The sequence below is a fragment of the Peromyscus maniculatus genome, chromosome 8 (assembly GCF_049852395.1).
Source record: "Peromyscus maniculatus bairdii isolate BWxNUB_F1_BW_parent chromosome 8, HU_Pman_BW_mat_3.1, whole genome shotgun sequence".
Taxonomy (NCBI): domain Eukaryota; kingdom Metazoa; phylum Chordata; class Mammalia; order Rodentia; family Cricetidae; genus Peromyscus; species Peromyscus maniculatus.
The window spans coordinates 12,356,679-12,382,840 of NC_134859.1; the positions used below are offsets into that span (position 1 = coordinate 12,356,679).

The 26,162-nt window shown below is 43.6% G+C and overlaps 2 long non-coding RNA genes across 2 annotated transcripts; one reads left to right on the forward strand and one right to left on the reverse strand.

Annotated features, from left to right (window-relative positions):
• Positions 1-11,046: 11,046 nt before the first annotated feature.
• On the reverse strand, positions 11,047-26,162 carry LOC143274535 (uncharacterized). Its single transcript, XR_013053172.1, has 2 exons — positions 11,587-26,162; positions 11,047-11,486 (listed from the first exon to the last, which is right to left on the reverse strand). It is a non-coding gene; the product is annotated as an uncharacterized LOC143274535 (long non-coding RNA).
• On the forward strand, positions 14,677-23,812 carry LOC143274534 (uncharacterized). Its single transcript, XR_013053171.1, has 2 exons — positions 14,677-15,354; positions 23,185-23,812. It is a non-coding gene; the product is annotated as an uncharacterized LOC143274534 (long non-coding RNA).

Genomic DNA, 26,162 nt, shown 5'->3' on the forward strand with positions numbered 1-26,162 from the left:
TGTATACACTGCTACACACACAATTGATAACTGACAACATGGTTATACTTCCCCTACCACCCTTGTGCAATTGGTTTAAATGAAGACATACCACTGTGTTTTGTCTATAGATATCAATTTTATGAGACAAGGTCTCCCTATGGATCCCAGGCTTTTGTTAAGCCTAGAGTCCTTCCTCCTCATCCTCACAACTGCTGGAGAGTCTATGGCCATGTTTTTTGCAATATTGGAGGCTGGCCTGGTGGTCAATCCTGTAATCTCAGCTACTCAGGATCCTGATGCTAGAGAATATCAAATGTGAGGCCAAATTGTGCTACAGGGCCCCTCAGGGTCAACCTGGACAACTTAGTATACCCTGTCGCAGAAAAGAAAGCAAAGGGAGGGTTGGAGGCCATCATGGTGACTCATGTCAATAATGTTACAACTCAGGAGGCTGAGGCAGGAGGATTCCCACCATGAAAAAGTTCATAGAAATCCTGGCCACAGAGTGAGATCCTGTCTCAAATAAAGTAAAAAGAAAGAAAGAATGCCTGGGGAAAATGGTACTATAGCTTAGTGGCTTGCCTAGTACATGTGTGACCTAGGTTTGGTCTCCAGTACCACTAAAGATGTAAAGCCTGGCTGGACGGTGTTGGCAAGTGCCTTTAATCCTGGCACTTGGGAGGAAGAGACAAGTGAACCTCTGTGGGTTTGAGTCTGCCAGCCTGGGATAGGGATGGAGATCCACGACAGGCACCAAAACTACACGTAGAAACCCTGCCTTAAAAAAACAATAAAACAACAAACACAAAACAAAACAAAAAACAAAAAAAAATGTACAAGAAATAAAGACTGGCAAGATGTCTCTTGTTGACAAAGGTAACTCAATGGTTGTCCACTTACCTCCAACGAACTTGGCACATGTGAGATGCATGGATACACACACACACACACACACACACACACACACACACACATTCAGGCACCCACACAATAAGTAATAAATTAATGTCAAAAATTAGCAAATCAACTATTCAACACAAAAGGGGCTTATACTGGAAATTACTCATGATTATCTAAAATTCTAGTTAAAGCTGACATCCTTCCTGTGTTTTACCTGTGGTATGATTTGGTATGCATCTTCTTGCAAGAGAAGAATGTTGGCATTAGCAATAGTGTAGAAGACTTCTTTGCTTGTTAGAACATCTCCCAGGGCTCTCCTGTTCCCTCCCGACAACACTAGGAGAGATGACCCTGTCTCCCTGGTCTCTTCCTGTAAGGTCTGCTGACCTGAGCAGAGGGGTCTCATTGTGGCTGCTTCCTTATTTGGGCCAGAGAGGAGGAGGAGGCTCTAGATGGGAAATGTGAGTTGGGCAGACCCTGCAAAGGATTCAGGCTCTGAATGGGCTGCAGTGGTAGAGCTAGCCTCTCAGGCACAGATGCATGACCTGATCCAGACTCTATGAGGACTTGTGAGAAGGGATGTGTCTGGAAGAGGAAGAGGAGGAAGGACACCAGGCTGCCAGATCAGAGCTGGGCACTTCTGGAGACTGAGCTGTAAACCAAGATCCAGGATAGGGCACAGTTTTGAGAAAGAACAGGCATTCCTGAGGTTGCATTGACTTGATTTCTCTCCAGCATCCAGCTGCAGTTTCAAAATCACTGGAGTGATGTCCATGGACTATGTTCAAAATATTATGAAGAGTTTCTACTGAATGATGGTGAGCATGTAATAAAGGTTCTTGGCACTGTGGGACACTGTCTGAACACCTTGACCTTCATTACCAACAAGGGGACTGAGTTTTCCTTTGGTAAAAATAAGGGATGTCCATTTGAAGAGATTGGAGGTCCAGACCAGCATCTACAGACTGTCAGTGGCATGAACTCACCTGTCTTCCTCCAAGGGATAGGCTTCAAATGGACCTATAACACAGCGAAGCCTCCAAGAGAACCAACGACCATTCCTGACACTGACAAAGAGAAGGAAGATAGTAAAGATGAAGACAAAGATGAACACAAAGAAAAAAACAAAGAGAAAGAAAAAATGAAGATGATGACCATGATGAGCAGAAGAAAGATAAGAAAGAGGAGTAGTGAGCTCAGATCTCAGTCCTGCATCCCCACATCGTATGACCTCCTCTCAGCCAAGCTCACCCACCTGGAGGGACCAGTGTACTAGGTGACTGTTGGAGGAGGCAAAGCCCCAAAGACCCTGTATCTCTGTGTCCAATAAACTTCGTGCATCCATATGATACAGAGTGATCCTTGTCACCAGACAGGATGGTTTGAGGTCCCCCAGGGCCTCCTGTACCTCCCCACTTTTTGGACCTAGTCCTTTGGACTGTGTCAGGGTTCACACAGAAAGACCCAAAGTCAACTCAGCAGGCCTGAGGGCCCCAGAATGAGGCCAGGATCCAGCCACTGCCTGTCTCAAAGCAACTCGGGGCCTGCAGGAAAGCTCAATGTGTGTAGACCAAGCTGGCAGGGCCTGGCTTTGCAGTGGTCCCCTGTAACTGTATTTGAGCAGGTGCCATTGTGTCCTGTTCCTCTCCAGACCTCCCAATCTCCAGCCACCCCTTGTCTTCCCTTGTCCTGTCCTGGGCACTATCCTCCCTCACAAAGCTAGGCTGCCTGTGTAAGTAGTAAGTTGTTACCACTCATTTTCATATGTGGTGCTCTCAGAGTTCATCAGTTTCAGACCAGCAGGAGGTACTGAGCCCCTCTCTCCCTATCCCGGAGCAGGAAAGTTCCAGGCTGTCTGCTATGTGACTGTACCCAGGGCCATTTAAGGGTCCATCTCAAGCCCCAAACATTCATCAGATAAGGCTCCGTGTCCTAAACCAGTAGGACAGGGAATTGGGGATGGGCCAAGTCCAAGCCTATGGGAGAAGAGGACAGGAGTTTCCTAAGATTGGAGGGCTTTAAGAACCATTGTCCTTACAGGCAGGACAAAGGCCTTGTGGCTGGGTTGGTGTCCCAGTCTCCCCACTGAAAAACTTGCCTGACTACAGAAGATGACCTATTCAGGTTCATATCCCCCATTATTAGGAGTCTTTGCTAGGGTCACCCTCATAGACTCCAGGGAGTTTCCACTGCACTAGGTTTCCATATTCCATAGACTCCCCCTCCCAATTTCAGTCATCTCTCTGTGTACTCTCTCTCTCCACCCCACCCCTGGCTTGACCCTCCTCTCTTCATCCCCAAAAGCCCCCAGTCCACCTGCAAAGCCTATTCTATTTCCTCCTCCCAGGGAGATCCACGAGTCCCCCCTTGAGCCCTTATTGTAACTTAGCCTCTCTGTGTCTGTGGATTTTGCCATGGGTATCCTTTACTTTATAGCTAATATCTACTTATAATTGAGTGTATACCATGTTTTTCTTTCTGATTCTGGGTTAACTCATTCAGGATGATTTTTTTTTCTAGTTCCATCCATATGCCTGCCAATTTCATGATGTCTTTTTTTTCTTTTGAACTGCTGAGTACAACTCCATTGTGTAATGTTCCACATTTTCTTTATCCATTATTTGGTTGAGGCACATCTAGGTTATTTCCAATGTCTGGATAGTATTAATCAAGGCACAATGAACATAGCTGAGCAAGTGTCCTTGTGGTAGGATGGAGTGTCCTCTGGGTATATGCCCAGGAGTGGCAGAGCTGGGTCTTGAGGTAGATCGATTCCCAATTTTCTGAGAAACCACCATATTGATTTCCACACTGGCTGTGAAGATTGCACTCTTGCCAGCAATGACGAAGTATTCTCTTTGCTCCACATCCTCTCCAGCATGGGCAGTCACTTGTAATTTTGATTTTAGTGATTCTAACAGATATAAGACGGAATAACAGTAGATTTGATCTGCATTTCTGTGATAGCTTAGGATGTTGAACAATTCTTCAAGTGTTTTTCAGCCATTTATGAACCCCTTGGAGGGAGAGGATGGATTGTAGAAGCCAGATGGTGTGAGGACACCAGGAGAACTCAGTCCACAGAATCAACTAAGCAGGGCTTGTGGGAGCTCCCAGAGACTGAAGGGACAGTCACAGATCCTGTATGGGTCTGAGCTAGGTACTCATTATGTATGTTCTTCTTTAATTTAGTTTTGTTTTTTTTTTTGTTTTTTGTTTTTTTTTTTTGTTTGTTTGTTTTTCAAGACCTGGAACGCACTCTGTAGCCCTGTAGCACAGGCTGGCCTTGAACTCACAGAGATTCGCCTGTCTTCGCCTCCTGAGTGCTGGGATTAAATGTGTGTGCCACCACCACCCAGCCTGCTTCTTGGTGTTCTTGTGGGACTCCTAACAGTGGGAGTGGGGCTGTCTCTGGCTCTTTTGCCTGCTCTTGGGACCCTTTTCCTCCGACTGGGTTGCCTTGTTCAGCCTTGATATGAGGGTTTGTTCCTAGTCTTTTTGTAAGTTGCTGTGCTGTATTCCATTGATATCCCTGGGAGGTCAGCTCTTTTCTGAAGGGAAACAGAGGAATGATTTTGGGACAGAGGGGTGGTGGTAGGTCGTACGGAGGGGAGTGGAGAGAGGGGAAACTGCCAGCATGTAATGTAGCTGGTGTTTTCTCCTTTCCACCTGGGCCTGCATTCACTCAGACCCAAATAAACACACAGAGGCTTATATTAATTAAAACTGTTTGGCCATTGGTTCAGGCTAACTACTGACTAGCTCTTACACTTAAACTCAGCCCATTTCTGTTAATCTATATGTCACCACCTGTTTGGAGCCTTTACTTGTATACCATGACATGCTGCTCCCTGGACTGCATGTTGGCGTCTCCTGAATCAGCCTTCCTCTTCCCAGAATTCTCCTTGTCTGCTTTTCTTGCCTATACTTCCTGTCTGGCTACTGGCCAATCAGCATTTTATTAAACCAGTGTACAAAAGCATTATCCCACAGCAATCTAATATATAAGAGAAGACATTTTTGAAAGCTTGACAATATGTATATAGATGATCTTACTTACTTAAATTGTACCATGTAGCCTGTTGGTAATGGTGCATGCCTTTAATCCTAGCACTCAGGAGGCAGAGGCAGGTGTATTCTTTGAGTCGGAGGTCAGCCTGTTCTAGAGAATGAGTTCTAGGACAGCCAGACCTACACAGAGAAACCCTGTCTCAAAAAGAACTAAAAAAAAAGGACCATTTATATAATTTGGAGCCAATGTTTGTTTACAGAAATGAAATAATTATAGTATAAATGAGATAAAAGTTCTTAGCACGAGATCAGGTAAAATATGTTTTTAAAAAATAAAACGGAATTTTATATAATAAAATAAAATGTTTTGGGAGCCTGAAAATCAAAGATGAAAACAAGACTAAGAAATTCGTAAAACTAAAATCTAAGCTCAGAAGATCTGAGTGAGTTGTGCAAGGTTTCTGGAAAATGACCTATGGATGGTCTGTGTTTATGATAAAATTCCTAAGTTTATATTTGTCCACTTTTGGTAATATTGACACAGTCTTTTGTTTTGTTTTGTTTTTGAGATAAGGTTTCTGTGTGTAACAGCTCTGGCTACGCTGGATCTCACTCTATTGACCAGGCTGGCCTCAAACTCACAGAGATCTGCATGCCTCTGTGAGTATGGGATTAAAGGTTTGCACCACCACAGCCCAATGACAAAGAGTCTTAAAAGACAATGAGTCTAATGAATACAATGTCTTGCATTTTGGTCAATCCTTCTGTTTGTTTTTTGAGACAAGGTTACCCTACATAGCCCTGGCTGTCCTAGAACTCATTATGTATATCAATTTGGCCTAAAATTCAAAGAGATCCACCTGCCTCTGCTTCTTGAGTGCTGGAATTAATGTGTGTGCCACAACACCTGGCCATATTTTTTGTTCTCTATATTAGACTTTAACCACTTGGGGAAATTGAGTCATAACAAAATAAGAATGAGGTGGTTTGAATGAAAATGGCCCTCAAGGTGTGGCCTTGTTGGAGGAAGTAGGTCACTGTGGGTGGGCTTTGGAGTTTTAGAAACTGAAGCCAGGCCCAGTGTCTCTCTCTCTTCCTGCTGCCCACCCATCCAGATGTAGAACTCTAGCACCATTTTGCCTGATGTTGCCATGGTTCCTGCCATGACAATAATGAACTAAACTTCTGAAAATATTAGACAACCACAATGAAGTATTTTCCGTTATAAGAGTTATTGTGGTCGTGATGTCTCTTTACAGCAATACAAACCTTAATTAAGACAAAGAGTTTCTTTAAATTTTTTAAGTTTTTATTAGTTTAGATGTGTGAGTGTTTTGCCTAAATATATATAAGTGCCATTCATTCATTCATTCATTCATTCATGAATACTAAATAATAAGTGCAAGCTAAGAATATGGCTCAGTGCTATAGTACTTGCCAAGCATCCATGAGGCCCTATATTTAATCCCCAACTGCTTAGGAGATGCATTTCAGGCAGCCTAGCTTTGTGAGGGAGGATAGTGCCCAGGACAAGAGAAGGGAAGGGAAGAGGTGGCTGGAGATCGGGAGGTCTGGAGAGGAACAGGAGACAATGGCACCTGCTCAAATACAGTTACAGGGGACCACTGCAAAGCCAGGCCTCGCCAGGTTGGTCTACACACATTGAGCTCTTCCTGCAGGCCCCGAGGTGCTTTGAGACAGGCAGTAGCTGGATGCTGGCCTCATTCTGGGGCCCTCAGGCCTGCTGTGTTGACCTAGGGTCTTTCTGTGTGAACCCTGAGTCAGGGCAAGGGTGCAGGTCAAAAAAGTGGGGAGGTACAGGAGGCTTTGTGGGACCTCAAACCCATCCCATCTGGTGACAAGGACCACTCATGCTCATATGGATGCATGGAGTTTATTGGACACAGAGAAACAGGGTCTTTGGGGCTTTGCGTCCTCCAGCCCAGGGTTACCAGGTACACTCGTCCCTCCAGGGGGTTGAGTTTGGCTGAGATGAAATCATAAAATGTGGAGATGCAGGACTGAGATCTGAGCTCACTACTAATCTTACTCATCTTCCTTCTGCTATTCATCATCATCATCATCATCATTATATCTCTGTTTTCCACGTTTGCCTTTGTCTTTAACTGTTTTGCCTTGCCTGTCTTTGTCATTGTCAGGGTCAGGTATTGGTTCTCCTTGAGGCTTCTCTGGGTTATTAGTCCATTTCAAGCCTATCCCGTTTAGGCAGACACCTGAGTGCATGCCACTGACAGTCTAGAGTTGCTGGATGGCCCTTTTTTATACCAAAGGAAAACTGAGTCCCCTTATTGGTAGTGAAGGTCAGAGAGGACAGGCACATTCCCATATTGCCATGCACCTTTATGATATGCTAGCCATTCTTCAGAAGAAACTCTTCATAACTTGTTGAATGGCCTCCATAAACATCACTCCAGTGATTTTGAAACTGCAGCTGGATGCTGGAGAGAAATCAAGTCAGTACAACCTCAGGAATGCCTGTTCTTACTCATAACTGTGCCCTGTCCTGGTTCCTGGTTCACAGTTGTCTCTAGAAGTGCCCAGCTGTGATATGGCAGCCTGAGTCCTTCCTCCTTCTGCCTCTTCCAGACACATCCCTTCTCGCTGGTCCACATAGGGTCTGGCTTAGGTCATGTATCTGTGCCTGGTTGGCTAGATCTACCACTGCAGGACATTCTGAGCCTGAATCCTTTGCAGGTCTGCCCAAGTCACAGTTTCCCATCTGGAGCCTCCTCCTCTGTCTAACCCAAATGAGGCAGCATCCACAATGAGACCCCTCTGCTCAGGTCAGCAGACCTTACAGGCAGAGACCAGGGAGACAGTGTCATCTCTCCTAGTGTTGTGAGGAGGGAACAGGAGAGCCCTGGGAGATGTTCTACCAAGCAAAGAGTCTTCTACACTATTGCTAATGCCAACTGCCTTCTCTTGCAATATAAAAGGCATACCAAATCAGATTCCAGATCTAATGCAGGAAGGATATCCAATTCAACACAATTTCAGATGATCATGATTAATTTCCAGTGCAAGGGGATTTCATGTTGTGTGGTTCATTTCTTCGTTTTTGACATTGATTTATTATTTAATTTTTGCATGTGACTGTGTGTGTGTGTGTGTGTGTGTGTGTGTGTGTGTGTGTGTGTGTGTGTGTGTGTGTGTCTATGAGGCATGTTTTGAGCATGCAGTGGCTTAGCAGGGAACTGACTATCTTTCTCTCTGGCTATCTGCCTTATTGCTTGGAGACAAGGTTTCTCACTGAACACAAGTTCAGTGTTGCAGCTAGACTGGCTGCCCAAGAGCTCCTGAGATGTTCCTGTTGCTGCCCCATTGCTTAACTCACAGTCCCCTCCATTTGCCAGGCTACTCCTTCCTTTTACACGGATCCTGGGGATCCAACTCAGGTCTTCGTGTTTGCACAGCAGATGTTCTTTCTTACTTTCTCTGCCATTTTCCCAGGTATGCCACCTTATTTTTCCTAGTCAGAGTCTCCCAGTGACCCTGGATTTGCATTTGGGTAAGACTCTGGCCAGCCAAGTCAGCAGGATCTCCCTGTCTCTGCTCCCACAGCTTGAGGTTTACAGACTTGTGCTGCAGTTCTCAGCTTTCACACAGGTCCTGGGGACCCAAACTTCAGGCCTCGTACTAGAACAGCAAACATTTTTTCTGCTCAGCCTTCTCCCTGTCTCCCAACTTCGAATGTTAAAGGATTAAGATGACCTCAATATTACACAGGAGACACAGTAAAAGAACATCCATTGATCATCTGTGCTATAGGATGTCTTTCCGTATGCTGTGAATATGTGTTGTTACCATTGGTTAATAAAGAGACTGCTTTGGCCTGTGGTAAGACAGGTTATAGCCAGGCAGGAAATTCAAGCTGAGATACAGGAGGAAGCAAGATGGACTGAGGGGAGATGCTCCAAGCCGCCAAGGGAGCAAGATGTACCAGAACACAGTAAAGACATAAGACTCATGGCAATACACAGATGAATAAAACGGGTTGATTCAAGATGTAATAACCAGCTAGCAATAGCCCTGAGCTATAGACCAAACAGTTTGTAATTAATGTTAAGACTCTGAATGATTATTATAACATTGGCTCCTGCATATCTCGAGCAGACCCGAGAAACTTCCATCTATACATCTGAAATTCTATTAACCTTGGGGACTCTGCTTGCATTTAACACACTTGGGCATCATTAGCACAAGGCATTTGAGGCACTATAGGAGAATAGCAGACCTCATGAGGCAGAAGCTGGTGAGGACAGTCAAGCTCTGGCCTGTCCCTAGGGAATGGCTGGCCATTCTAGAGCAGAGCAAAGGTCCAGAATAAGAGAGTGAACCACTCATCATTTCATGTCCTGTGAAGGCAGGGACGTTTCTCAGACCATGTAAGCAGTTCCTGTGACTGCCAAGGAGCACTAGGAACACCAGAACTATGTGGAGGAGGGACCCTTCAGCCTCTATGATCCTTTCTGAATCACAAAGTCGGAGGTACCTCTCCACCTGCCTCCCTGAGGACTGTCTAGTCCTACCTGAGCCTGGGCATTCCAGCTCTGAGTAGGCTAGCTCAGGTGAGGGTTCTAGACAAGCCACAGGAGCAGGCACAGCTGGGGAGTACGACAGGAAGCCAAGAAGGCAGAACCCTATTCACCCCTTGAGGCATCTGGCCACTGTATAGAAGATCCCAATGGAAGGCAGAGCAGGTAGATCTCTGTGACCTCATAGATGCTGGGGACCAAACCAGGTCCTCTGCTAGAGCAGCCACTGCTCTTATCCACTGAGCCAACACTTCAGTCCCTCTGTTTTCTCTCTCTCTCCTTCTCTCTCTCTTTATTCCTCCCCACTTTTCTTCCTTCCTTTCTTTTTTTATTTTTTTAATTAAAAAATAAAATTTTGAAGCAGGCAGACATGTACCCAGGCAAAACATACATGCATGTATTAATTAAAATTAATAAATATTTTTTAATTGCTAAACATAAACATGTTTAAAAATTTTTGAGGCAAAGTTCCTTAGGCAGGTTGTGAACTCTGAGTCCTTCCTCAGTGTTCCAAGTAGCTTGGATTATAGGCCTGTGACCCCTAGACCAACTTATTTCATTCTAGATGCTGATCAAAGTTTCTAGTAGCCTGGAATTGGTGGACAAAAGTCAGGGAATACATTTAATTGAGATGGAAAAAAATTCCTTTTATTTGGATCATCCCCTTCTAAAAACTTCTCTTGATATTAATGTCATATTACACACCTCGCAAAGACTGCCACATCTGTCACAGCTGCATGGGCTTCTCAAATTTACACTCATTGACTTAAATTCATGATTCCCATTAACATACCCTGGGAGGTATTATATCTAAATTGGGGTATCTAAGAGACTCATTTTTTTTTAAATTCTGTAAAGTGTGTACCTTCCACTTTGCAGAGAGTGGGGGGGGGAAGCCATGGGAATTGGCTGGAGACCTCACCTGATCCTGGCAGTAGTCCACTTAGCTGCTGACTAGCTCTGGTGTTGGTGAACTCCTCAGCTTGGCTTGATAAAAGTTACTTTCTTTGCTAAGCAGGCTTACAATTCTTCCTTGTAGACCAGCTAGGGCTATGTGAGACCCCATCTCATTCATTCATTCATTCATTCATTCATTCATTTATGAATACTAAAGAAGTAAATGCAAGCTGAGTATATGGCTCAGTGCTATAGTACTTGCCGAGCATCCATGAAGCCCTAGATTTAATCCCCAACTGCTTAGGGGATGCATTTTAGGCAGCCTAGCTTTGTGAGGGAGGATAGTGCCCAGGACAGGACAAGGGAAGGGAAGAGGTGGCTGGAGATCGGGAGGTCTGGAGAGGAACAGGAGACAGTGGCACCTGCTCAAATACAGTTACAGGGGACCACTGCAAAGCCAGGCCCCGCCAGCTTGGTCAACACACATTGAGCTCTTCCTGCAGGCCCCGAGGGCTTTGAGACAGGCAGTGGCTGGATGCTGGCCTCATTCTGGGGCCTCTGGCCTGCTGAGTTGACCTAGGGTCTTTCTGTGTGAACCCTGACTCAGTGCAAGGGTGCAGGTCCAAAGAGTGGGGAGGTACAGGAGCCTCTGTGGGACCTCTAACCCATCCCATCTGGTGACAAAGACCACTCATGCTCATATGGATGCATGAAGTTTATTGGACACAGAGATACAGGGTCTTTGGGGCTTTGTGTTTTCAAGCCCAAGTCACCTGGGACACGGGTCCCTCAAGGTGGGTGAGATTGGCTGAGAGGAGGTCATACAATATGAGGTTGAAGGACTGAGCTCTGAGCTCACTGCTACTCTCTCATCTTTCTACTCCTCATCATTGTTCTGATCATAATCATCATCATATTCTTCTTCATCATCATCATCATCATCATCATCATCTTTGTCTTTATGTTTGCTATCTTCCTTCTCTTTGTCAGGGTCAGGGATGGTCTTTGGTTCTCTTGAAGGCTTCTCTGGTCCATGATTCCACATGAATCCTATCCCTTGGAGGCAGACGGGTGAGTTCATGCCACTGACAGTGTGTAGATGCTGGTCTGGACCTCCACTCTCTACAATTGGACGGCCCCCTCTTTTTATGAAAGAAAAACTCAGTCCCCTTGTTGGTAATGAAGGTCAGGGAGTTCAGACAGTGTCCCACAGTGCCAAGAATCTTTATTACATGCTCACCATCATTCAGCAGAAACTCTTCATAATATTTTGAACATAGTCCATGGATATCACTCCAGTGATTTTGAAACTGCAGCTGGATGCTGGAGAGAAATCAAGTCAGTGCAATCTCAAGTATTCTTGTTCTTACTCATAACTGTGCCCTGTCCTGGTTCCTGGTTCACAGTTTAGACTCCGGAGGTGCCCAGCTCTGATATGGCAGACTGAGTCCTTTCATCTTCTGCCTCTTCCACACACATCCCTTCTCACAGGTCCTCATAGAGTCTGGCTCAGGTCATGCTATTGTGCCTGGGTGGCTAGATCTACTACTGCAGATCATTCTGAGTCTGAATCTTTTGCATGGTCTGCCCAAATCAGTTTCCCATCTAGAGCCTCCTCCTCTGTCTGGCCCAAATGAGGCAGCATCCACAATGAGACCTCTCTGCTCAGGCAGAGACCAGGGAGACAGGGTCATCTCTCCTAGTGCTGGCAGGAGGGAACAGGAAAGCCCTGGGAGATGTTCTACAGAGCAAAGAAGTTTTCTAAATTATTGCTAATGTGAACTTCCTTCTCTTGCAATATAAAATACATACCAAATCATACCACAGGTAACACTCAGGAAGGATATCCAATTTCACTAGAAATTCAGAAAATCATGAGTAATTTCCATTGTAAGCAGATTTTATGTTGCATGGTTTATTTGCCTATTTCTGACATTGATTTATTATTTATTTTGTGCATGTGTGTGTGTGTGTGTGTGTGTGTGTGTGTGTGTGTGTCCGTCCATGCAGGCTCACATGTGCCAAGGCCTTCGTGGAGGTGAGAGGAGAACCATTGGGATGTTGTTTTCTCCTTCCACTGTGTGGGTTCCATAGTTCAAACTCAGGTCAGATTGGCCAGCAAGCACCTTTCCCTGCCAGAGCCATCTTGCCAGCCTTTACTTCTTTAGTGGTCCTGGAGACTAAACCTAGGGTCACACATGTACTAGGCAAGCCACTAAGCTATAGTACCATTCCCCTATCCATTCTTTCTTTCCTTTTTACTTTATTTGAAACAGGATCTCACTCTGTGGCCAGGATTTCCTTGAACTTCTTTCATGGTGGAAATCCTCCTGCCTCAGCCTCCTGAGTCATGACATTATTGACATGATCCACCATGCTGGGCTCCAATTCTCTGTCTGCTTTCTATTATGAGACTGGGTTGACTAAGTTGTCCAGGTTGACCCAAGGGTCCCTGTAGCACAATTTGGCCTCACATTTGATGTTCTCTAGCATCAGCATCCTGGGTAGCTGAGATTACAGAACTGCATTCCCGGGCCAGGTTCCAATATTGCATTTTAAAAGCATGGCCGTAGACTCTCCTATCGAAGATTATGGGGTCCAGCCCCTCGATCGTTCCCTTCCAGGGTCAAGGAATATTCTACAACCAGCTGATAATTAATCTTTGATGAAATATTGAATCTATGTCCTCGAAATTCCTTAGTCCATATACTTTATTATTGTGTCAATTCTCTCTACAAGCTTATATTCTGCTCTCAATTTGGCTCCCTTCATGCCTGTTTTCTCTCTTCACTTATCGGCCGTCCCTTCTAGGTTCTATCTTAATTCCTTCATTTTGTTCTGTCCCTTCTAGGTTCTCATCCATCTTGTTCTTTCCCATATCGTGGCCTCTTCCATCTCCTTCTCTCTCATCTGTTTCTTCCTCATCTTGTTCTTCCCCACCTAGCTCTTCCTCATTTTTCATCTCGCTCCTCTAGTCCTCTCTTCTAGCCCTTCAACCTAGTTCTTCCCCATCTGAGTTTGTTCCTCTCAAGTTCTTACCCATCTCGTTCTTCCAGTCTCTTTTCTCCATCCTTCTGTGCCCCGGAAGTCCCGGTATACATACACTTACAAGCAGTATTCCCTTAGCAGTGCAAAGCCAGGCTTCCAGGGTCCAACGGAAGGGTGGTAAGAATCACTAGAGGGACAGTCATTGTTAATTATCATTTGCAGCCAAAAAGGGAAGTGACTAATGGGGAAATGAATTAAGTAAAGGCTAAATTCCGGTAATATCTAAGAAGAGAGATCTTATGTGCTCATCTATAACCTTATCGTGATTGGGAGAAAATGTTAAGCCTCTATAAGTGGCTAGGTCAATGGGATAAAATAAAACTGCCTTCTTTTTTCCTGTGGCTCCTATCTGTCCAAACTATCTCCATTTTTCTGCAGGGTGAGGGAAAGTGTGCTCGGTTGCTAGGCAACCTGTGTACAGCTAGATGCCTCTGATGAGAGTTAAAGGGGGATCTGGAACTAGATATAAGGTTTGGGAAAGGAGGAAGTTAAGCTTAATTGGCACATCCACCAGGCCTGCTCAAAAAGATAGCCTGGATGCTTAAGTCTGTTCTTAGAGAGTACAGAGGTATCTCTGATAAGTTACTTTCCTACATCTGTGATGGACCTGGCCGGATGCTGCCAATGACGATAATTACAGGGAGGCTTGAACTGGGGTTAGGGCTGAGCATACCTGTGAGCACAAAAATTATCTAAATATTCCTAGAAGTGGTTAGGTAAGGAGTTAGAGGATTATAAAGTTAGTAGGGCTGTAAGAGAGGAGGGTCCAAGATAAATTATGTAAAGCTATTGCTTAACATCCACCTGACCTAGGAGGTATCTCCTTGTGGAATTTTTCTTAAATCAGGAGACTTGCATGTGGACTGTTATAACTGTTTGTCCTTGAAAATGGCTAAGGAAGATATCAGATTCCAGAGGCAGCCTTTCCTAAGGCTGTTCTCTAAATACCTTGAATGTGTATGTCCAGAGAGTGAACAGTCCACACTGTTAGCCCTTCTTAGGGAAAAATCAATTGGGAAAACTATGAAGGCACACATGATTTTCATAACAGAATACAGCTGATCAATAACAAGACAAATAACACCAAAAGCTCCTTGGAATTTGGCTTCCTCTGGAGGAAATCCTTGATCCCTCCAGGTAGTGACATTGCCATAACAAGCTGAGTCCTTATGATATATTCCTGCAGCCCATAGCACTCCCCAGCAGTTGTGAGGATGATGTGCAAGGACTCTAGGCTTAATACCAGCCTGGGATCCATAGAAAGTCCCTGTCTCATGAAGTTGATGGTTTTATATGAAACACAGTGATATGTCTTGATTTCAACCCTCAATGCTACAGAAGTGGTAGGGGAAGTATAATCATGATGTCAGTTATGAATTGTGTGTGCACGCTATGTATACATGTCTGTTTATCTCTGTTGTGGTGTTGGTGATATTCCCTGATCATTCTGGGTGTGTGTGTGTGTGTGTGTGTGTGTGTGTGTGTGTGTGTGTTCGTGTGTGTGGTGTGGTGGTGTGTGTGGTGCGGTGATGTGTTTGTTGTTGTTGTGGTGGTGGTGGGTGGTGGTCGTGGTAGTGGTGATTAGTGTGTGTGTGTGTGTGTGTGTGTGTGTTTGTGTGTGTGTGTGTTTGTGTGTGTGTGTGTGTGTGTGTATCTCTGACTGTCTGTGATGCATGTTTTTGATCCTGCAGATGCTAGAGCAGGGAACTGACTATCTTTATCTCTATCTGCCTCATTGCTTGGAGACAAGCTCTCTCACTGAACACAAGTTCAGTGTTGCAGCTAGACTGGCTGCCCAAGAGCTCCTGAGATGTTCCTGTTGCTGCCCCAGTGCTTAACTCACAGTCCCCTCCATCTTCCCAGGCTACTCCTTCCTTTTACTTGGATCCTTGGGATGCAACTCAGGTCTTTGTGTTTGCAAAGCAAATGTTCTTTCTTACTTTCTCTGCCATTTTCCCAGGTAAGCAACCTTATTTTTCCTAGGCAGAGTCTCCAAAGTGAACCTGGAATTGCATTTGGGGTAAGCCTAGCCAGTGAAAGCAAGCAAGCCTGAACTCTACTGAATCTGAATAGACTTCAGATTCAAACTGGGAAACTAAGTCAGTTGTGGACTCCAGTCATTCCCCCTGGGGGCCAGCTGCTTGGGCTAGGGAGCCAGCTGCTCAGACTAGGGAGCCGGCCCCAAATGGTTTTGAAAGGATTCTTGTCTCGTTGGGCGCCAGATGTAGATGTAACTAACCGTCTTATTAAAATAAGAAACACAGAACCAATGTAAAAGAGAAAGCCGAGAGGTCAGAGTTCAGAGCTAAAATCTTACCTTCTGCAGTGCTCCTAGCTTCCCCTGTAGAAACAAAAGCAAAACCTCGTCCCCAACGTAATACATACCCTGGTTTCCATTCTGAGGTCAGCACATCCTTAAAGTATATAGGCTGATTTAATTCTGTAGTTTTTTCTATTATCCAATGTCTCTCTGCAGCTGTTGTTCCTTTCTCATTGGCATTCAGAAAATTCAAAGTTAATAGAGCATTATGCAGTCTATTTCTGGGGTTTTTTTGTTACTCCTTTCTGTTTATTTAGCATATCCTTTAGAGTTCTGTTTGATCTTTCTATAATTGCTTGACCTGTAGGATTATGTGGTATACCTGTAATATGCTTTATATTGTAATAAGCAAAAAACTGTTTCATTTTAACAGAGACATATGATGGAGTATTGTCAGTTTTGATTTGTGCAGGTATACCCATGATGGCCATAACTTCTAGCAAATGAGTGATTACAGGATCAGCTTTTTCAGAACTCAAAGCAGTTGCCCATTAAAATCCTGAATAAGGATCGATGGTGTGGTGTACATATTTCAATTTTCCAAATTCTGCAAAGTGAAACACATCCATCTGCCAGATTTCATTCCTCTGAGTACCCTTTGGGTTACATCCTGCTGGTAATGGCTTTTGATTGTAGAAGGAACAAGTAGGACATTTCTTTACTATTTCTTTGGCTTGTTGCCAGGTTATGGAAAATCCTTTTTTAAACCTTTACTGTTGACATGATATTTTTTTTTATGAAATTCTGAGGCCTCCAGCACATTTCCTATCAATAATTTATCAATCTCATCATTGCCTTCTGCTAGAGGGCCTGGCAGACCAGTATGAGATCGGATGTGAGTTATATATAAAGAATGACTCCTTTTCCTGATTGTATCTTGTAATTGAATAAATAGTGAAGTTAATTCTGAAGCATCAGGGATAAATTCTGCAGTCTCAATATGTAATACCACACTTTCAGCATACTGAGAGTCAGTTACTATGTTGAGAGGTTCTGAAAAATCCATTAATACCAATAGAATAGCATACAATTCTGATTTTTGAACTGAATTATAAGGACTTTGAACCACTTACTTAAATTTTCTGATTTGTAACCTGCCTTTCCTTGTTTGCTGGCATCTGTATAAAATGTACGAACTCCAGATATGGGTTTTTGCCTTACAATTCAAGGCAAGATCCAATCAGCTCTCTTTATAAGATCAATTCTTTCGCTTTTGGGATATTTGCTGTTAACTTCTCCCAAAAAATTACTGCAAGCTCTTTGCCAAGGTTCACTTTCTGTCCATAATTTTTCAATGTCCTCCTTAGTTAAAGGTACGACAATTTCTGCTGGGTCTATTCCTGCTAATTGACGAAGTCTCAATTTTCCTTTCCAAATCAAGTCAGAGATTTTTTTCCCCATAAGTTTTAAATTTTTTATTTGGTTTATTTGGTAAAAATATCCATTCCAATATAATACCTTCTCTCTGCATTAATATTCCAGTAGGAGAATGCCTAGAAGGTAAAATAACCAAAATGCAATCCAGCTTTGGATCAATATGATCCACGTGCCCTTCATATACTTTCTTTTCTACCAAGGCCAATTCTTTCTCAGCTTCAGGTGATAATTCTCTTGGACTATTTAAGTCCTTGTCACCTTCTAAGGTTTTAAACAAATTAGTCAGTTCATCATTTTTTACCCCAACAATAGTTCGTAGATGAGAAATATCTCCAAATAATCTTTGAAAGTCATTAAGAGTCTGTAGTCTATCTCTCCTAATTTGCACCTTTTGGGGTCTAATTTTTTGTTGCTGTATTTTATATCCTAAATAATTAATAGAATCTCCTCTTTGTATCTTTTCAGGAGCAATTTGTAATCCCCAGCAAGGCAAAATTTTCTTTACTTCTTCAAACATTCTTTCTAAAGCACCTGCATTTGAGTCACCTAGTAAAATATCATCCATATAATGATAAATTATAGATTTAGGAAATTTTTTAAGTATCACTTCCAATGGCTGTTGTACAAAATATTGGCACAGAGTTGGGCTATTCAACATTCCCTGTGGGAGGACCCTCCATTGAAATCTTTTAACCTGTTGAGAATTATTATAAGTAGGCACTGTGAAAGCAAATCTTTCTCTGTCTTTTTCTTGTAAGGGTATAGAAAAGAAACAGTCTTTTAAATCAATAACTATGAGAGGCCATCCTTTTGGTAACAGAGTAGGCAAAGTAATTCCAAATTGTAGAGAACCCATTGGCTGAATTACTTTGTTAATTGCTCTAAGGTCTGTTACTATTCTCCATTTACCAGATTTCTTTTTAATAACAAATACAGGAGAATTCCAAGGGCTGGTTCATTCTTCAATATGCTGAGCATTTAACTGTTCTTCTACCAGCTCTTCTAAAGACTGGAGTTTCTCTGTTGATAAAGGCCATTGCTGAACCCATACAGGCTTGTCTGTTAACCATTTTAAAGGTAGAGCTGTTGGTGTCTTTGGAAGATCATCAGTTGTTGTGCCCTGTTCTTGTATAATATGGATGGCTGGTGACCACTCAAAATAATGCCTTCTAATATTTCTCTCAGAAACATGTGCTAGTTTATGATCTGTTTCTGAGATTGGAGGGATGTTAATCTGAATATTCCATTGTTGCAACAAGTCTCGACCCCACAGGTTCATAGCTATGTTAGCCACATATGGTTTTAATTTTCCTCTCTGTCTTTCTGGACCTATACATTCCAGCCATCTTGCACTCTGTTTCACCTGAGATAATGTCCCAATTCCTAACAGTTGAACGTTTACCTCCTGAAGAGGCCAAGTTGAATGCCAAAATTCTGGTTGCAATTATGGTAACATCCGCACCTGTGTCTTCCAGACCAGACAACAAAACACCATTTATTTTTATCATTAATTTTGGTCTCTGTTCATTAATAGAAGTTTGCCAAAAATTTTTCTTTATGTTTTCTCCTGAATTTTCTATTCTCTCTGTTTCATCATTCTGACCAGCATGATCTATTCCAATAGGCATTTGCTTATTTAATCGCTCTGAGCAGGGGTTTCCTCTACAGCTGCAGGAAAGGTTTGAACTGGATTTGCTATGGGGGCCTGCATGAGGCCCCTCCGGGAGTTTCTCAAAAACTGAGGCAAAGGATTACCCTGTCTGTCCTTTGTTGATCTACATTTGTTGGTCCAGTGTTTTCCCTTACCACACCTTCTGCATACTCCAGAAGGAATGGGCATTCTGTTGCCCTTGTTCCTTGAAGAAACATTGTTTCTAGGAATGACCTGGTAACAGTCCCTTTTCAAATGTCCTTGCTTTCCACATCCAAAACATCTAACACTCCTCAAACCTTTTGAAATTGCTTCTCCTACCCACATATCATCATACTCATGAGCCTCACCATTAATTGTGTCTCTAATCCAATCTTCCAAAGGTGCAAATCTTGCCTTTAATGGCCTGATTATTCTTTTGCATGATGCATTCGCATTCTCAAAGGCCAAAGATTCAATTATTGCCTTACTAGCTTCTGAATCTGAGACCATTCTCTTTACTGCTGAAGCCAGTCTTTGTAAAAAATCTGTGAAAGATTCTTTTGGGCCTTGCATAACCTTTGTAAATGACTCAGGTTTTTTTCCTTATTCCTCAACTCTGTCCCATGCATTCAAGGCTGCCGTTCGACATAAAATTAGGGTTTGGACATCATATAAACTTTGTGTTTGTACTGCAGCATATTGGCCTTCTCCAATAAGCTGATCCTGGCAAACTTGTATTCCTTTATCCTTCCATTGTTTTTCTATGTTTTTAGCTTCATCCTTAAACCAAGTTAAAAATTGCAGCCTCTGGCTGGGTTCAAGAACAGCTTGTGCCAGTTCCCGCCAGTCCTGTGGTACAATCCTATTATATGTTGACCAAGAGTTTAACATTTGCTTTACATATGGGGAATGCATGCCATAAGATACTATTGCCTCCTTAAACCTTTTTAAACCCAACATTTCAATTGGAGCCCAAATATTTTGTGTAATCATTTGATCAGGCAACTGCTGTATGGTTATAGGATAAATTAAGGGTGACTGTGTGAAAACAGGCTTTCTTTCTGTAACCTTATGATCCAAACTTGAAACAACTTCACTGTTAATTTCTTCTGTCTGAATTTTTACAGGTTTAACAAGTTTTTCTAAAGCTGTCATCCTGGCATTAAATCGACTATCTTTTTAAATAGTAAAATGAGGATAAGCATAGTGATAAACTGCATAATTCCAATAATACTAATCTTCTCATATAGTTGTTCCATTGTCAGACTGCCTAAAATTTCAAACAAAACCCATTCTTCCAATGTACACATAAAACCCATTTTTTTTAATGTGTAAAAAATTTCTCTTTTAAATAGTTTCCTTTAAAACATCTGATATGTTGTGACTTACCAAATCTGCTTAGAACAGTAGAAATCTGAGCGAATTTCAAAACAGCCACCTAGTGTCCTAGGTGTGAATCGAAAGAGAGAGAGAGAGAGAGAGAGAGAGAGAGAGAGAGAGAGAGAGAGAGAGAGAGCAAAAGCGAAAGCGTAGCCGGCTAAAGCTTAAATCCAGCCACTTGTTCCCTCTTGAGCCGAGTCAAGGCTTGGCTTTACAGGCAGGGGCCCTGTTTGGCAGAGCAGGCCTGAGTTGTATGTAGCACCAGTTTTAAGCAAGCAGTTCTCAGTTAGTCCGGCCTGAGGCCAAGCAGACCTGGGCCGGGAGAGGGGGCCAGCTGCTTGGGCTAGGGAGCAGGCTGCTCGGACTAGTGAGCCGGCCCCAAGTGGTTTTGAAAGGATTCTTGTCACGTTGGGCGCCAGATGTAGATGTAACCAACCATCTTATTAAAATAAGAAACACAGAACCAATGTAAAAGAGAAAGCCGAGAGATCAGAGCTCAGAGCTAAAATCTTACCTCCTGCAGTGCTCCTAGCTTCCCCTAAAGAGAGCTACTCCCATGTGTCTGTCTTTAAATCGTCTTTCTGTTCTGCCTTCTCATTTGTTATAAACCCAAACAAATGACTGCGTCGTCACTGCCTGTAAGTACCGCCCTCCAGGTCTTAAAGGCGTATGTCTCCAATGCTGATTGTATCCCTGAACACACAGAGATCTACCTAGCTCTTCTACCAAGTTGCGATGGCTGTAATAGCTCTGACCCCCGGGCAACTTTATTTATTAACATACAATTACAATCACATTTCAGTACAAATAAAATACCACCATACATCTTAATCCTTTAAACATTCGAAGTTGGGAGACAGGGAGAAGGCTGAGCTGAAAAAATGTTTGCTGTTCAAGTACGAGGCCTGAAGTTTGGGTCCCCAGGACCTGTGTGAAAGCTGAGAACTGCAGCACAAGTCTGTAAACCTCAAGCTGTGGGAGCAGAGACAGGGAGATCCTGCTGACTTGGCTGGCCAGAGTCTTACTGAAAATGCTATTCCAGGGTCACTTGGAGACTCTGCCTAGGAAAAATACGGTGGCATACCTGGGAAAATGGCAGAGAAAGTAAGAAACAACATTTGCTCTGCAAACACGAAGACCTGAGTTGGATCCCCAGGATCCGTGTAAAAGGAAGGATAGCCTGGGAAGATGGAGGGGACTGTGAGGTAAGCACTGGGGCAGCAACAGGAACATCTCATGAGCTCTTGGGCAGCCAGTCTAGCTGCAACACTGAACGTGCGTTCAGTGACAGAGCTTGTCTCCAAGCAATAAGGCAGATAGCCAGAGAGAAAGATGGCCAGTACCCTGCTCTAGCATCACAGACAGATAGAAAGACAGACAGACAGACACATACACACACACCACCACCACCACCACCACCACACCACACATCAGAACTGACAACTTGGTTATACTTCCCCTACCACTTTTGTGCAATTGGTTGAAATCAAGACATACCACTGTGTTTTGTCTATAGATACCAATTTTATGAGACGGGTGTCCCTATGGATCCCAGGCTTGTGTTAAGCCTAGAGTCCTTCCTCCTCGTCCTCACAACTGCTGGAGAGTCGATGGCCATGTTTTTTGCAATGTTGGAGGCTGGCCTGGTGGTACAATCCTGTAATCTCAGCTACCCATGATCCTGATGCTAGAGAATATCAAATGTGAGGCCAAATTGTGCTACAGGGCCCCTCAGGGTCAACCTGGACAACTCAGTAAACCCTGTCTCAGAAAAGAAAGCAAGGGGAGGGTTGGAGGCCATCATGGTGGCTCATGTCAATAATGTTACAACTCAGGAAGCTGAGGCAGGAGGATTCCCACCATGAAAACGTTCATGGAAATCCACAGAGTGAGATCCTGTCTCAAATAAAGTAAAAAGAAAGAAAGAATGGGTGGGGAAAATGGTACTATAGCTTAGAGGCTTGCCTAGTACATGTGTGACCTAGGTTTGGTTTACAGTACCACTAAAGAAGTAAGGCCTGACTGGACGGTTTTGGCAAGTGCCTTTAATCCCAACACTTGGGAGGAAGAGACAAGTGAACCTCTGTGGGTTTGAGTCTGCCAGCCTGGGATAGGGATAGAGATCCACTACAGGCACCAAAACTACACGGAGAAACCCTGCCTTAAAAAAACAAAAAAACAAACAAACAACAAACACAAAACAAAACAAAACAAAAAACAAAAATATGTACAAGAAATAAAGATTGGCAAGATGTCTCTTGGTGACAAAGCTAACCTGAGTTGACCCTTGCAACCCACACAGTGGAAGAAGAAAACAAAATCCCAATGGTTGTCCTCTTACCTGCAACGAACTTGGCACATGTGAGATGCATGGATACACACACACACACACACACACACACACACACACACTCTCAGGCACCCACACAATAAGTAATAAGTAATAAATTAATGTCAAAAATTAGGAAATCAACTATTCAACACAAAAGGGGCTTATACTGGAAATTACTCATGATTATCTAAAATTCTAGTTAAAGCTGATATCCTTCCTGAGTTTTACCTGTGGTATGATTTGGTATGCATCTTCTTGCAAGAGAAGAAAGTTGGCATTAGCAATAGTGTAGAAGACTTCTTTGCTCTGTAGAACAACTCCCAGGGCTCTCTTGTTCCCTCCCGACAACACTAGGAGAGATGACCCTGTCTCCCTGGTCTCTTTCTGTAAGGTCTGCTGACCTGAGCAGAGGGGTCTCATTGTGGCTGCTGCCTCATTTGGGCCAGACAGAGAAGGAGGCTCTGGATGGGAAATGTGAGTTGGTCAGATCCTGCAAAGGATTCAGGCTCTGAATGGGCTACAGTTGTAGAGCTAGCCACTCAGGCACAGATGCATGACCTGATCCAGACTCTAGGAGGACCTGTGAGAAGGGATGTGTCTGGAAGAGGAAGAGGAGGAAGGACACCAGGCTGCCATATCAGAGCTGGGCACTTCTGGAGACTGAACTATAAACCATGATCCAGGATAGGGCACAGTTTTGAGAAAGAACAGGCATTCCTGAGGTTGCACTGACTTGATTTCTCTCCAGCATCCAGCTGCAGTTTCAAAATCACTGGAGTGATGTCTATGGACTATGTTCAAAATATTATGAAGAGTTTCTACTGAATGATGGTGAGCATGTAATAAAGGTTCTTGGCACTGTGGGACACTGTCTGAACTCCTTGACCTTCATTACCAACAAGGGGACTGAGTTTTCCTTTGGTAAAAATAAGGGACGTCCATTTGAAAAGAGTGGAGGTCCAGACCAGCATCTACAGACTGTCAGTGGTGTGTACTCACCCGTCTGCCTTCAAGGGATAGGCTTCAAATGGACCTACAACACAGCGAAGCCTCCAAGAAAACCAACGACCATTCGTGACACTGACAAAGAGAAGGAAGATAGCAAAGATAAAGACAAAGATAAAGATGAAGACAAAGATGAACACAAAGAAAAAACAAAGAGAAAGAAAAAATGAAGATGATGACCATGATGAGCAGAAGAAAGATAAGAAAGAGGAGTAGTGAGCTCAGATCTCAGTCCTGCATCCCCACATCATATGACCTCCTCTCAGCCAAGCTCACCCACCTGGAGGGACCAGTATACTTGGTGACTGTTGGAGGAGGCAAAGCCCCAAAGACCCTGTATCTCTGTGTCCAATAAACTTCGTGCATCCATATGAGCCTGAGTAGTCCTTGTCACCAGATGGGATGATTTGAGGTCCCCCAGAGCCTCTTGTACCTCCCCACTTTTTGGACCTGCACCCTTGTACTGAGTCTGGGTTCACAAAGAAAGACCCTATGTCAACTCAGCAGGCCTGAGGGCCCCAGAATGAGGCCAGCATCCAGCCACTGCCTGTCTCAAAGCACCTCGGGGCCTGCAGGAAGAGCTCAATGTATGTTGACCAAGCTGGTGGGGCCTGGCTTTGCAGTGGTCCCCTGTAACTGTATTTGAGCAGGTGCCATGGTCTCCTGTTCCTCTCCAGACCTCCCGATCTCCAGCCACCTCTTCCCTTCCCTTGTCCTCTCCTGGGCACTATCCTCCCTCATGAAGCTAGGCTGTCTGAGATGAATCTCCTAAGCAGTTTGGGATTAAATCTAGGGCCTCCTGGATGCTCGGCAAGTACTATAGCACTGAGCCATATACTCAGCTTGCATTTACTTCTTTAGCATTCATGAATGAATGAATGAATGAGACGGGGTCTCACATAGCCCTAGTTGGTCTACAGGAAGAATTGTAAGCTTGCTTAGCAAAGAAAGTAACTTTTATCAAGCCAAGCTGAGGAATTCACCAACACCAGAGCTAGTCAGCAGCTAAGTGGACTACTACCATGATCAGGGGAGGTCTCCAGCCAATTCATATGGCTTCCTCTCTCTCTCTCTCTGCAAAGTGGCAGGTACACACTTCGCAGAATTAAAAAAAAATGAATCTCTTAGATACCCCAATTTAGATATAATACCTCCCAGGGTAAGTTATTGGGAATCATGTATTTTAAGTCAATGAGTGTAAATTTGAAGATGCCCATGCAACTGTGACAGATGTGGCAGTCTTTGCGAGGTGTGTAATATGACATTAATATCAAGGGAAGTTTTCAGAAGGGGGTGATCCAAATAAAAGGAATTTTTTCCATCTCAGTTAAATGTATTCCCTGAATTTTGTCCACCAATCCAGGCTACTAGAACCTTTGATCAGCATCTAAAATGAAATAAGCTGGTCTAGGTGTGACAGGCCTGTAATACAAGCTATTTGAAACACTGAGGAAGGACTCAGAGTTCACAACCTGGCTAAGGAACTTTGCCTCCAAAAAATTTTAAACACGTTTATGTTTAGCAATTAAAAAAATATTTACTAATTTTTATTTTTTACATGCATGTGTGTATTGCCTGTGTATGTGTCTGCCAGGTTCAAAATTTTATTCTTTTTAAATTAAAGAAAGAAAAAAAGAAAGGAAGGAAGAAAAGAGGGGAGGGATAAAGAGAGAGAGAGAGAGAGAGAGAGAGAGAGAGAGAGAACAGAGGGACTGAAGTGTTGGCTCAGTGGATAAGAGCAGTGGCTGCTCTATCCGAGGACCTTGTTAGGTCCCCAGCATCCATGAGGTCACAGAGATCTACCTGCTCTGCCTCCCAAGTTCTAGAGAGATGGATACGTAGTTCAGAGCACTTACAGTTCTTCCTCTAGAAGACCCAAGTTAAGCTCCCAGCACCCAGGTCAAGTGGCTCAGTACTGTCTGTAACTCCAGCTCCAGGGTGCACATACCCACATGCACACACACACCTACACATATTAAAATGTTAAAAAAAAATTAAATCTTCAAATATCTTCCAACATCTGAAGTGATCCAGAGGCAAGATGGAGGCATCTCTGGGTTTCTGGATACTGGTTCGTTTGACTAGGAGTAGGTTGGGAAGAGTATGGGAAATTCAAAAAATACTTCAAGATGGAGCCACACACAAACCTTGAGTCTTGAAAGGTCCTGGTCACCAGACTCAACCCAAAGGAGAAACAAGTTGAGACTTGGTTTGGCTTCCAGCACCAACATAGTGGTTCACAATCATTTGTAACTCCAGTTCTGGGGCTTCTGACACCTTCTTCTGACTCCTGGAGACACCAGGCACACATAGAGTGCACATATATATGGGCAAGCAAACAACTTACACAAACTAATAAAAACTTTAAAAATATTTAAAGAAACTCTTTGTCTTAATTTAGGTTTGTATTGCTGTGAAGAGACATCATGACCACAATAACTCTTATAAGGAAAACATTTCATTGGGGCTGTCTAACAGTCAGAGGTTCAGTCCATTATCATCAGGGCAGGAAACATGGCAACATCAGTCAGAAACGGTGCTAGAGAAGGAGCCTAGAGTTCTACATCTGGATGGGCAGACAGCAGGAAGAGAGAAGCTTCTAAAACTCCAAAGCCCACCCACAGTGACCTACTTCCTCCAACAAGGCCACACCTCGAGGGCCATTTTCATTCAAACCACTACATTCTTATTTTGTTATGACTCAGTTTCCCCAAGTGGTTA